The following is a 12,606-nucleotide window of genomic DNA, read 5'->3' as shown; positions in this document are numbered from 1 at the left end:
AAACAGTGTGTGCTATTTTAATGTAACAGGAATTTATATAGCACCCTGAATTATGTAATAAATAGACTTTCTAATACCTTAAAAGCTAAGAAGGATAGAAGTAAATGTATTTTATGAACATTCTTTTCATTTTAAAGTATTACCCAACCAAGACAGTTTACAACATAAATGAGGATTTGACCTTATAATGTCACCAGCTGCCAACAAGTAGGAAGTTCTTGCTGCAATTACAGTGTTATAGGAGGGCAGCGCTTCCTCAAACACTCATCCCTTCTTTTGAAACTCACCACGTTCTCTTTTGCCCATTAACAAATCTACAAATATTCCACTGAAGCTGGGCAACCATTTCAAGACCACTGTTTCTACCCAGTTTCTACCTAGTTTTTCTACACTGTTTCTACCCGGTAGCCTTTCTGTGGGTTAGCTTACTGGAGGCCTACGGACTGCTCAGACAAGAAGAACAAAGCCCTGTGGTGCATCAGCTGCTGCCTTGTTCCATGAGACAACACCAACACTTGGACCATCATGTTTTAGCTGTACAACAATGTATTTTCAGCTCATTTTGTAATTCGAAGATGGTGCTAGATTAAGCATTAAGAAGTCAGTATGTGATAGCTCTATGATAGGAATATTTTATAATAATTTTCTATCATTAAAAGATGTAGGTAACAGTGATGCCTGATCTACCTCCGAAATCCTCATGAAACCAGGTAAAACAAAAAGGAATTAACAAGTTAATCAAAACTGATAATCCCTCTTCAAAGAGAGCTGCAATCATGCAAAGGGAGACATGGCAAACATGCCTTAAAAATTTCCAGAGCAGTGTTTGGTTTGAGATTCATACACTTCAGCATAGGAGATGGTATGTGGGTGTCAAAACTCCCAGCGTAGTCCTTGGGATCCAGCCAACACAGTCAACAGGTGGTAGTGAGCCACCTATGTCCTCTCATGGGCGCCTAGTGCCCCGGGGAAGGCACAAGGGGGCCTGGCTGGCCACCAGCCACCTCTCCACAACAGCACAGGTCTTGTGCATGTTGGACCTTAGTTTTCCTAGGCCTAGGCACATGCCTCAGCCACCTCCAGGCATCTCAAAGAGCATGAGGTGGCTCTGCCTGGGCCGCAGAGTCAGGCCCCAGGGCTGAATCACTCTCTGGCCCCCAATGACTAGGTCTTTGTGGAGTAGGCTGGCTGTTTAGACAACTGCAAGTTGACATTTACATTTGTATGCCGTAAGTGGAGGCAAATCCCACCTCTGAGTTCCTGTAATGTGATGGAGATAAATAAGAGGCCTCAATGAGGTCAGTTTCACGATAGTCTAGGTTTTCTCCTCTACTTAAAGTATGCCCAAATTTGAAGGCTCTGACAGTCAGCATTAAATTGTTATCCATAATCATAACGATATTGCTGGGAAATATGTATAGGAGCTATGAGGCTGTCCCCCCTCTCCCCAGAATGCTACCTTCAAGGATAACTACAGCTGGGGAACCACATACATACAGTGAGTGTATGTGTACTGTGGTGGCTAGGTCTTGATCCCACTGAAGTCAATAAGAGTTCATCTAGGGATTTAAATGAAAACAAGAATAAGCTCTGAGTATTTGAAATCCTGTTCTGAGAGATGACTTTCACAAAGTCAGCCTTGGGAAATGACAACAACCTGTGTGAAGCTGTTCTCTGGGAAAGGCATTGTCTCCTGCACGTTGACTCCTCAATTTTTGAGTTGCACAATGAAATCTTATTTGGGAATGCAGCAGCTGGGAAAGTGGTGGAGCCAGGTGAGACCTAATGTTCAGTTCAGCCTGGCCAGTGCTTCATTTTTATTAGCAAAGATGAATTTCACACTGTTGCCCAAAGAAAGGAGTGTTGACAGCTTTCACTCATGGAGAAGGCTGTGCTTGTTCCAGTCACTGAATTCAAGTGAACGTCAGTCTCAGTATCTCATGTATGGGGGAGGAAATGCCTTCAGGCAGAGTAGCCACCTTAAAATGGACTGAATTGAAAAGTAGTTGTTTTAATTCTGCAAATCCTGTATCATACTCAGGATGCAAACCTTTTGTATTGATTTGGAGAATGTAAAAGGATGCTAACATTTGGAAATGCTCTGGGTGAGCATCCAGCCACAGCACTGGAAGAAGAGGGGCCTCTGTGCTGGCAGCTCCAGCTGGGCACAGTCCTGGTGTGAGTTATGCAGCTACCTTTGTCTCTTTGGCTTGTAGCAGTATGTAACATTTTGCAGTGCTTTGTGCCATGGGACCATGGATGTGCTTGGCAGGCAGTTTTAGACTTGATTTTCACTGGGTCCTGCCAGGGGAAGGTTCCCTGTGGGCTCATTTATGGTCTGCATCCTTCTTTTGTAACATGGAGGGCTGGAGAAGAAGCACGGATCTTACCATGAAACTAAGTTGTTCAAAAACCAGAACACTGCAAACTGATGGCAGAATAACAAAGCTGAAGTGATTCTTTTCACAACTAAATAAAAGAGCATGAACTCAGACATACCCTATAGTCCTAAAATGACTGACAGCAGGGATGCAGGCTCACATAACCAGTGTACTTCTCTGAAGTGTGAGAAGAGTTGAGCATCCAGAAATGCATAGTATTGAACCCAAACACAGCATTTTCTACATTTTCCTGAAAATCTGAGGTTTAGTGTGAACTAGTATTTAGTGACAGATCATAAACATTCTGTGTATACTTCCATATAACTCCTCTTGTACACTTTTCTATAACATTTCTAACTGCAGCTCTAATCAAATGAGGATATTCTGCTGAAGCTTCTGAAATAAACATGTATATAGAGAAAAATTGGTAAAGACAGCTTCTGATAGATAAATAATAAAGAAATGAAGAGTTTCCACAATGGAAATACAGACGTATTTCTTTGTGCCACCTTTCCATGACCCCTTCTTTCTCTTTCCCCATTTTCTTCTCTCCTCCCCCTCACTGTTAAGGAAAGTAATTTGAACAAGCAATAGCAGGGACTTGCAACTTGTCATGGCTAATGAAGGAACTTGGAGCAAGAAAACGTGCCCATTTTTTTCCAACTATATAAACTGATTGTGAAAAAAATATAATGTCTCCCTCTGCAGAACCTGCCTAGATGACAAGACGCATTTAAAAAAAATAAATAAATATTTAGTATACCCTATAAATAAAAAATGTTCTGTGGTAAAACTGGAACTCAATTATGTTTGTGTATGCTATGTTCTGTCTCTCATCATAGTTACTGTGGCATTTAAGGTATGCCACCCCATCTCATAAAAGTCTTCACAGTGTCTCCAGTGTTTACTGCTTACCTGTGTCTTTTCTGGCATTTGAATGACAGAGTCAGGGGACTGAAATCATCTTTGTGCATGGAGGGTGGAAATATGTAAGCAGTTTTGAGAGAGATTCCCATTGGTCTTGCACCAGCACCTCCCCGCGGTCTCATTCTTTTCTCCAGAAGGCAAAATTACCTGAACAAAGCACTGGGAGGCTTCAAGAATGGTGCAGAATCAGAAAAAAATATATGTATAATATTTTTCTGATTTTCTTATTTGCATCTTAACACTTGAACCAGTCTGGTAGCGCACTGAGCAAAATTATGCTTCTTTACACTCTGGGGTGATCATTTCTTTCTTTGCTGGAAGGGGTATGAGAACTTACCTTCATACCTAAGTTCCCTATGTGAATAAGTTTCAATCAGTTTCAAAAGCCATTATGTAAATTTTTTGCGGTATAATGAAATAGCCAAATCGTCTGTATTTAAAGCAGTATGTTTTGGGGCTCATAAAAGTAAAATTGTAATTTCTGGCTTGTTTTAACTCTGTACTATGCAAGAAGTAAGCTATGAAATAAATGTTTACTCACCAGCATCGAAATGAGCCCTTAAGGGAGCAATGTGAAAAAGATCTGTCTTCAGTCCATGAGCTGCATGCCCCTTCCATAAGCCACATGATTGAGCGAGGGAATAGACCTCAGAGCTGGAGCCCTGATTACACCAAAACTACTTTACATGAATCTAGCCACAAAAAGTAGCCTCAAAATATTCACCCTTATTGACTGAAGATATTGTATTTACTAGAAAGTAAAGAAAATTAATCAAAGAAGAACATCAGGCAAAAGTAGGTGTCCAATGAAAAGCAGCAAAATTCCCTCTAAAATAATTCATTTATCAAAGATATTTGTCAGAAGCATGCTCAACATTTTTCACCAATGCAGACACGAGCAGACAAAAGCCACACACTTGCCTAGGTTGACACTTTCTTTTCCCCATCCTCCCCAGCAGGTTCTCCTCTTGGTCTGCTCTACTTGGTGCTTTTCCAGCACTGAAGAAGAGTGCAGGAGAAGAGACGTGGGGACTCGGAGCCAGACCTGCTCTGCACGCCCACAGCACCATGTCCTGCAAGCCTTTCGCTCCCTGCAACAGCCCACTCGTCCAGGCTGCCCTGCAAAGCGGCCGTGCCTGGTGGGGTCTGCAATCAGCTGCTCCATAAAAACGAAGGAAAACTTGTCACTTATCTCTGTAAGTCACCATGTTAGATGTGCAATAGCTGCTTGTAGGCAATTGAACTGTTGTTTTAGCAAGGACTAAATACAAACAGAGTGTGATTATACAACATATTCCCCTTCCTTCTCATAGTAACGGCACTATTGGAAATGTGGAAAACAAAAAGTAAAACAAAAGTGAAGAGGTTGACCCAGTCCTTCTTATTTACAAAACCCACAGCTGACACTTGGAAAGAAGGATTCTGCCTGGGAAAGCAGCCTGGTGTCTGCCTTGAAATATTGAGCGATTACTCAAAGGCTTCAACCACCATGGGCTTCTATCTGCACTGCAGACTGACGTGCATCCTGATAGCAGCCCATCTCCACTGTTTGAGAAATATTGGCTTAGATAATGCAGGAATGAATTGTACACTACCCCTTTCAACCAGAGCATAAAAAAATTCACACCTGCCTGTAGGAACCACATACTGATTCCTGGGTACACCCAAGAAGTCAGAGAAGAATACACAGTAGGGAGGAAAGGCAAGTAACGATGGTCTGGGGACATAATGGAAAAGTAGTGATTCACAAATGCAGCTTTCCTTTTGAACAAAAGAAAACATTGTACAGATTTCCCCACCTTCTTTAAATAGTTCTGTTGAGTTGCATTATTCCCAGGGCAGTAGAAAATGCGCATTCTGAAATTCAGTAGTAAATAAAATCAGGAAAATTGAGGTTATAATTCTGTGATCTCATTGCACTTTGGCATCTTGTTATGCATTTCAAAACTTTGCACAGAATAAAAGATGTATATAAAAATGTGTCCAAAAAAAAAACCACCACAACACCAAAAATGGAAGAGAAGGGAAGGGAAGGGAAGGGAAGGGAAGGGAAGGGAAGGGAAGGGAAGGGAAGGGAAGGGAAGGGAAGGGAAGGGAAGGGAAGGGAAGGGAAGGGAAGGGAAGGGAAGGGAAGGGAAGGGAAGGGAAGGGAAGGGAAGGGAAGGGAAGGGAAGGGAAGGGAAGGGAAGGGAAGGGAAGGGAAGGGAAGGGAAGGGAAGGGAAGGGAAGGGAAGGGAAGGGAAGGGAAGGGAAGGGAAGGGAAGGGAAGGGAAACCAACACCACAATAGAATCAGTGTAGCATCGTATGCAGGTTACAGAAGTATTAAGCATCATACACCACTGCCATCATTTTCACAATTCATCTTTACATGACTCATGAGTATAATTAGGGAATGAAGTGGGAGAATTTATGGCATGTAACACATTTGATCTGTAGCTTGAAGCACAGACTACCTGCTGTCACAGAACTGAGAATTCAGTCTCCAGCTCTCTGCTTGACGGCAGTTCCCGTTTTCCTCATCATGTGCGGTGACATGCTCTTCATAAGACTGTCTGTACACTGATAGAGCAACAGCTCTGCTTCATAAGGAACATCATCCAAAAGCTGATACCAACTCCCATAAGGAGATTTTAAATAACATAGATCTGGGCTTGCCTGACATTCATAATGAGCGTGGACTTCTGAAAGGGCTGCTGGTAGAGGCTGTTTCCCCTCACTTTACCGTTAGAATCATCCATGCAGAGCACAGCCTGGATGGTGGGCAAGGGCACAGCCAGCCTGCAGCGCAGTGCCCTGTCCCTGTGTCCTCAGCCGTGTGTTTGCTTAAGCCAGCCCTGACACAATTTCTGGAGAGTCATGAGAAGGCAGAGCCATTGCCTTAGGCAACAATGAAATGTAGAAGTTAGAGGAACATGGTAGTCTTCTACAATACCCTCAATTACCCTAGGTAATACTTGAAAACTGCATAGTGGGTGATGTTAATAAAAATTTTGCCATTGTAATTTGGGAGGGTTTGGTTCCCAGTGGCTCACTTGCCATTTTAATTGTAGGTGAATCTAAGGCTGGTCTGATTTCAAGGTATTATCAAGTTCTTGTCTCCATTTGGTCTTATGCCTAAGTTATTAAAAAGAAAAGTTTTTGTCAAAATATTTTTTCAGATGTTGGTGATAAGAAATAGCATTTTGTAATTTGGTTGTACTTAATACTAACGAAAAAGAAAAGAAAAGAAAAGAAAAGAAAAGAAAAGAAAAGAAAAGAAAAGAAAAGAAAAGAAAAGAAAAGAAAAGAAAAGAAAAGAAAAGAAAAGAAAAGAAAAGAAAAGAAAAGAAAAGAAAAGAAAAGAAAAGAAAAGAAAAGAAAAGAAAAGAAAAGAAAAGAAAAGAAAAGAAAAGAAAAGAAAAGAAAAGAAAAGAAAAGAAAAGAAAAGAAAAAAGAAAAGAAAAGAAAAGAAAAGAAAAGAAAAGAAAAGAAAAGAAAAGAAAAGAAAAGAAAAGAAAAGAAAAGAAAAGAAAAGAAAAGAAAAGAAAAGAAAAGAAAAGAAAAGAAAAGAAAAGAAAAGAAAAGAAAAGAAAAGAAAAGAAAAGAAAAGAAAAGAAAAGAAAAGAAAAGAAGAAAAGAAAAAAGAAAAGAAAAGAAAAGAAAAGAAAAGAAAAGAAAAGAAAAGAAAAGAAAAGAAAAGAAAAGAAAAGAAAAGAAAAGAAAAGAAAAGAAAAGAAAAGAAAAGAAAAGAAAAGAAAAGAAAAGAAAAGAAAAGAAAAGAAAAGAAAAGAAAAGAAAAGAAAAGAAAAGAAAAGAAAAGAAAAGAAAAGAAAAGAAAAAAGAAAAGACAAAACTACAGTATGGTCAAATGTGGTGGCTCTTTCCAATGTTTTTTTCATGTCTCAATGTCAATGATGCACCAAAAAACACTGTATGTCCAAAGTACCAGAGCCTGACCAAAAGGGTTTGTTGAAATGTGTGTTAATGCTCCCTTTACTATGTTACAATATGCCTGAAATCTCAACATATTTAACTGCCACAATATTCCTCAACACATACTAACATCACTGGGCAGGGCAACCTGTCGTGCATTACAGATGCAGGAACATTTGAAATCTTCTTGTTCTCATGTAGCTCATTTGCATTGAAATTGCCTTTCAACATCACACCATCAGTTATATTTATGTCATCCACTGATATACAAAATATTCTTTGGGGAAAATAGATGCCTGGCAACATAGAAAAAACAGCGCCTCATAACAGAAAATTAAAATTTTTTCGTATCTGTGACGGTATGAAAAATGTGTGATGTTCAAGGAGACCAAGAGGAGAGGGCAAAATGAAATTTGTATCAAATGTTTTTAAATTCTGTTTATCTACCTCCCCAGTCTTTGAAAATGTCAGATCCATGTGGAGTGTTATCTATTGTGAAGAGGAATCATTATTCCTGTTGGTAGTGGTATTTTTAAAGAGATGGGACTAGGTGCATCAGCGCTGAAAAGCAGTAAATTTCCATTGACTTCAGAGAGAGTGGGAAGATAAGGAGAATATTGTCTAGGAAGAACTGAAATAATTTTCTGCCTGTGTGAATGACAGATGAAAAGAGAGAAAGTGAGGCTGCAAGGTTTGTGATGTAGGGATCTGCTATTTGCTTGACATGCTTTGCCTTTTGGACTGATGATCAAACATTATCTGTAAATAATGACTGGTATGAGCACTGACTTTTCTCAGTGCCCCCTCTGATATTGCACTGTGAGTCATCATTAATAATATGTAGCTTGAAATAAAAAAATCTTTCTCATTAATTATTAAAAATAATAGGCAAGAATTTTACATTGGGTGATCTCCATTAAACTTTGCTTTTTCTTATATACCAGGTTGTCTTATTCATTTCACTGCATATACTACATTATCTCCACTGACATTACCCTTGCAGATCACCTCAAGGCTTGCCCTTCATCCTGCCTTTCAGGTATGTTTTATGGATGTGTAAAACTGATTTTGAACTGTAGTATGTGGGAGTAAAGATGGGTCTTGCTTCTCTTTCAGTGGTTGCTGTTAGAGCTGTTTGCACAAATCCTACATTCTGTTGTGATTATTTTTTCAGGTTGCTCAGTGTTTGCACAAAGGCAATCCTTATGCTAGTAACCAGCTTCAGGTGTATGAACTAAATCTGTTGATGTTTACATGCCTCTGAGTAGCATATGGATGACAAGTACGTTAAAGGATTCTCCCATTCTTTTCATTTAATTAAAATAAAATCACAGAGAGAGTGGATTTCAAAGTTGTTTGGTATGTGAATGCTAGTGAGGACATTTCCCATGCTGAAGGCCAGTATTTCCAGCACATCTGGGCAGAGCCGGGGGTACCAGCGAAGTGGAGCCTTGGGGAATATAAAGGGAGTCTGGAAAACTGCATGTCCTCAAGGAGCCGTTTCACTCCTCACCACTGCGGTGACATCCTCAGTGACCCTGTCCCATCAAAGGGAAAACACAGCGAAACTCCTCTTTGCAGTGTTGTGACCTGCATTTTGCTCTCTTTATTTTCTTGTAGGACTGAAAAAAAACACAACTAGATTATTTTATTCAGTGTAGAGAGAGTCAGGGAGCTACAGCAAGTAGTCAAAGGCTAGGGCAGAAGAGCAGTCCCTTCCAGCCTCAAAACACTGCTTTGTTATCAACAGGAGTAAACCACGTGGCCAAAGGATTTCCATTTCATCTCAAAAAAGCAAGACTGAAGATCCATAGAGCAGCACACATCAGGAAATTCTGGCAGTGTTTACACTACTTCAGAAAGACAGAATAACACAGGTTTTAACCCAAGAAATCAGTATCTCTCCAGTATATCAATAATATCCTTATTCCTTAGGCTTTTAGAATATAAGCTATCTCCTCATGCTGTACAATGTCTTCCTAAAACCAGGAGATGGAGCCCTGCAGCCAAAGGCAACCCTCAATCGCACTCTACAGGCAGGAGAAAGAATGCTTTGCACTAATTGCGCTTGAGAAAAACACCTGTAGGTTCTGCTTCCCCGGGGTAAGACTTTTATCTGTGCTGTCCAGTGGCACACTGTGACTGACCGCCTGGTGAGTAACGGGGTTGAAGGGCACCTCCTCGCAAGTGGGGGCCGCACATTGCCTGTTCGGCTTTACACGAGTAGCCGCTGACAGCTGTGGGTAAGGCTAACGGGGCTGATGAAGCTGTGTGCTGGGCCCCACGCGTCTGGACAGCGCTGGGAGAGGGGAGCAGAGCAGCCCCCAGTGCTGGGGCCTGGAGAACATGGCCCAGCCGGCGGGCAGCAGGCAGGGCCCAATGGCCTCCTTGTCCCCCTCCCCGTGCCTCGGGCTCCAGGCCCTGGCTGTCGAAGCCACTGCCATTTGCACAGTATTTATATTTAGCCACGCAGCCACAGTTTAATCCATTAGCAGGGCAACGGGGCTGGGGAAAACCTGGCGGCGAGTGCACTGCCCGGCCTAAAAGCTCTTTGTGTACTCAGCGCCCGCTTCACGCAACACGTCAAAGTCTTCCAAAGCGTGCCGCTTCCCTCTTAACATTACTGGTCAGTTATTAATGAGGACAGTGCTTAGCAACTTAATTGAGCAGCTTGGGCCGAGGCCTTCCTGCGGTGTCGTGCTGAAGTCCCACGCGTTGCCAGCGTTGCTCGATTTCAGCGTGTGACAACACCTCAGCGGGTGCCTGCTGCCTCAGCGGTGGGATGAGCAGGGGTGTTTCATGGCTTTTTCTGTGTGTATATACACACACACAGTGAATCAAGGAAAACCACTCACTCCACGAAACTGGCGTAAGCAAAAAAATGTTAATTTAGGAAAACCACTCGCTCCATGGTTTGTAAATAAAATAGGAGCCAAGGCAAACCGTTCACTCCAGTTATTTGGGTTTGTTTTGGCAACACTAAGAGCTGGAAGCAGGCTGGCTCCCGTGCCAGTTCAGACGAGCGCAGGGCTGCTGGAGCAGAGCAAAGCAGCACTCGCTCCGCCCGTGGCCCTCAGCTGATTCTCAGGGCAAAGGAGGCAAAGGACAGGCCCAGTGTCATTTGTTCTGTTTGGGTAAGGTCTTCATAAGAGTTCAGGTGTACCCTTTGAGGGGTATACTGCACTTGGTGTTCAATTAATCCATTCCTCAATCACGCTAATTCCCTCCATGGCAGCTTCCATTGTGGTATGGATAAAAAACAGTGAAAACTAAATAAAAAGACGGAAGCTTGAATTGCTATGCTGTCAGGCAGGCTTGTGAGACCCACAAAGCGTGCCCTCTTGTGTGTGATGGCTACGAGCACTTTCTGAAGCTTTTCCAACAAAAGTGCACCTCGCTGCCTTAACTGCACGACAGTTTCCAGCTCCTGCAGCATTCATTAGCACGACACAGAACTAGGGTGTGCAGTGCAGAGATTCTTCCTGAGAATACTCTTTTAACTCTTTTTGAAATATTACATTCAGGCTGCCAGTGCCCACCCTGGGTATAGAAAGCATCAGGCAGCACCAAGTAGCTGCACGTCTCTGCATGCTGCTTCCCCCTTCCTCAGCCAGTGAAGAAACATGGCATGGAAAGAAGATCAAGGATGTAGTTCATCCACCATTATTAATGAATATATCATTTTCTTGTCAAGAATGTCTATTTCAGTGGAAAATGTTTTAGAAATTAGTTCTTAACCACTCATGCACAGAAACAGACTTTATTAAATTGTTTGGGTCTGATGATTTTGCTGAACTTTGCAGCCTGTAAAGTGCAGTTCCCCTGCAGACTCGCTGTGAATAACACCCTAAAAGTGATGCTTCAAATGAATTTGGGAGTGGGGAAGTACCTCACAAAATAATGCTTAAAAGTGATCAGTATACCAGTCCACATACACCAACCTGCACTGTCTGACTGTGGAATAATTAACTCTGTCTATGTCAGGTTGACATTCAGAAATGACAAATATTGCTCCTGAGCTGACAGTCAGGGAACACTGCCTAACAGTGCCTTGGGAGTCCTGCCTCACCTTCCCTCTTTATTTTGTCTGTTGCAGATACCAGCCAGCCAGACAGAAAAAGGTGCTCTCATGAATAGCATAAGCATATGCTACTATTTGTAAACTGTAAGGATTTTTAGAGGTAAGGAGATGACTTCAAAAAGTGTGTTTATCATATGTTTTGTGGGTTTTAGGTTGCAAGGAGAAGTAATATCTTTTATTAAGTCATCTCACATAGTTGGGAAAAAAAAGACAGACTTTTGACATGCAAGCCCTTTTTCACTTGGCTGCTGCTAAGTTTTGATGTATCCCTAAGGAAAACACAACAACTACAACAACAACCAACTTACCTTCTCAAAATAGCTATGTAGTGCATGAAATACATACTCTAACATATTTGAAGAACATAACCGCGTGTATCACTGTTGGGCATATTGCATGGGAGTGTTCAAAGTGAGGGGATACTTCCTCCAGCAGTTTCACAGCATATGTCTTTGGAAAGTGCCAGGAGAAATTCAGTAAAACTGACTGTTTTGCAACTGAATAATTAAAGTGTGTGCTTTGAAAAGAATGATCTTGTCATCACCCAAGACAAACAAACCAGCATTTTAGCTAGTTGATGCCATGATCAAATGCTTTTCTGCTGCTATTTATAATGTGCCTCTAACCCTCGTTTGTTTGTTATTAGGGAGGATAAAAAGAAAACCTGACAACCCCCTTGAAACCCTCACAACCTCCAAACAAACAAAAACCTCTAGCATGTGCCTGCCTTGCTGTATTTTTGGTAAGCACACATTAAAATTAAATTAATAGCTTTGGGCTGAATGTTGTGGATTTAATATATTTAGCTGCAAAGAACTCTTTTCAAACAAACACATTCAGTTAATAATGTCATGCCATAAGGTGTTCTGGATTATCCCAGATTTACTGAGAATAAACCTCTACTTTAGCTAGGTGGTCCCTGGATATCAATTTGCAACTGTATTATCAATTCTGCAACTGCAGAATGAGCTGAGAGGAGTTCTTCACCACCTTTATTTGAAAGTCTTATAAAATATCAGTCCTTGAAATGATTTTCTACTCCTGACCATATTTAAAATGGGCAGGTTTTAGTATTTATAGGGTACCTTTCCAGTACTGGACAATAAATGTTCTTCTTCATTTGAACTTTGTTGGTTGAATTCCTACCTGACTCATTCTAAATTGCTAATGCCTTTATTTACATCCATTACTGAAATTAAAACCCGAGTATGTTTTCACATGGTACTTTCATGAGAATCATGCTACGAAACGAAAGACAAACAAATTAAACTAGCAGCTGATGTTAACACCAGAGCTCTTCGAC

General features: G+C 41.3%; 1 long non-coding RNA gene across 1 annotated transcript; it reads left to right on the top strand.

Annotated features, from left to right (window-relative positions):
- Positions 1-9,305: 9,305 nt before the first annotated feature.
- Positions 9,306-12,396, top strand: LOC308188269. Its single transcript, XR_013945307.1, has 3 exons — positions 9,306-9,375; positions 11,319-11,343; positions 11,950-12,396. It is a non-coding gene; the product is annotated as an uncharacterized lncRNA (long non-coding RNA).
- Positions 12,397-12,606: the final 210 nt, after the last annotated feature.

This window comes from Anser brachyrhynchus (genome assembly GCF_964034855.1).
Source record: "Anser brachyrhynchus genome assembly, chromosome: 1".
Lineage (NCBI taxonomy): Eukaryota > Metazoa > Chordata > Aves > Anseriformes > Anatidae > Anser > Anser brachyrhynchus.
Note: the sequence above shows the minus strand (reverse complement) of the source record. Positions and strands in the feature narration are given on the sequence as shown.